The sequence below is a fragment of the Echinops telfairi genome, unplaced genomic scaffold (genome assembly GCF_000313985.2).
Source record: "Echinops telfairi isolate 266 unplaced genomic scaffold, ASM31398v2 ScPeMD7_7468;HRSCAF=8506_0, whole genome shotgun sequence".
In the NCBI taxonomy this organism is placed as follows: domain Eukaryota; kingdom Metazoa; phylum Chordata; class Mammalia; order Afrosoricida; family Tenrecidae; genus Echinops; species Echinops telfairi.
The window spans coordinates 32,043,761-32,045,100 of record NW_022111369.1 but is presented as its reverse complement, the minus strand read 5'-3'; positions in this window follow the sequence as shown (position 1 = coordinate 32,045,100).

Genomic DNA, 1,340 nt, shown 5'->3' with positions numbered 1-1,340 from the left:
GGAACTGATTACAAGGATCTACATATAACCTCCTTCCTGGGGTATGGACAACAGAAAAGTGGGTGAAGGGAGACATCAGGCAGGGCAAGATATGACAAAATAATAATTTATAAATTATCAAGGGTTCATGAGGAAGGGGAAGTGGGGAGGGAGGGGAAAAAATGAGGAGCTAATGCCAAGGGCTTAGGTGGAGAGCAAAAGTTTTGAGAATGATGAGGGCAATGAATGCACAAAATGTGCTTTACACAATTGATGTATGTCTGGATTGTGATGAGTTGTATGAGCCCCTAATAAAACAATATTTTTTTTAAAAAGAGAGTATAGAGGTGGAGTAGCCTGTCAATCAGAAAATAGCCAATAAGGCCTCTGTGTGGGCGTGGCCTTCTCCCGAGGATTCTGGGAATTTCTGTGTGTCCTCCTTGGAGGCGGGAGACACACACTCTCTCTCTCTGCTCACTCCCTACGAGACATCTCTGTGGAGAAGACACCTGGAGAGAGGTTGATGGAGCCAGACCTCTGGAGCTGGAGAAACCACATGGAGACCCCTGCAAGCGCTGAGATGCTTACACCACCACTGGATCTACTAGACTTCTGACCCACTGGCCTGTGATCATCCTGCATTTGGTGTCATTTCATGCGTTTCATGAGTCTGAAGACAACTTTATAGACTGGTATCAGACATATGAGCTAATATCAGACTGATGGACTTGAACTGGGCTAGACTGGGGTGCTTTCTCAATATTAATTGCTCTTGCATATAAAGCTCTTTCCTATACACATATGAGTGTCTATGAATTTGTTTCTCTAGTCTACCCGGACTAACACAATGGTCTTGAGGAACATCCAAATCAATTGACAAACAGTCCACAAAGATCATTTTCTACATCCTACTTTGGTGAGTAAAGAACGGGATCTTAAAGCTTGCAAGGTACTGCTGTTGGCATATCCCTGTGCAGAGAAGAGAAGAGTGAAGAAAATTGAAGACACATGGAAACAATCCAGTGAACATGTGTGCCACATGAACATCCATCTATCCAACCTATGACCAAAAGAACTAGATGATCCCCAGCTGCCCCTCCTCTGAATGGGATCACGTTAGGAGGTCATGGGTAGAGTGGGGATAGAAATGCAGAGCAGAACACATATCTTAGAAAAGAGCATGCTTTCTGGTCAAAGAGCGACTGGTGGGAGGCCTGAGACTATGGCCCCTAGTCACCCTTCAGTTCTAGAAATGAACTCGCCCACAACCCTCAACTTCTAATCAAACAGTAGGTGTATAAGGAGAACAATGACGCCGGGAAGCAGAAACAATTTGGAATTTTCCATAATTTGCTATCACA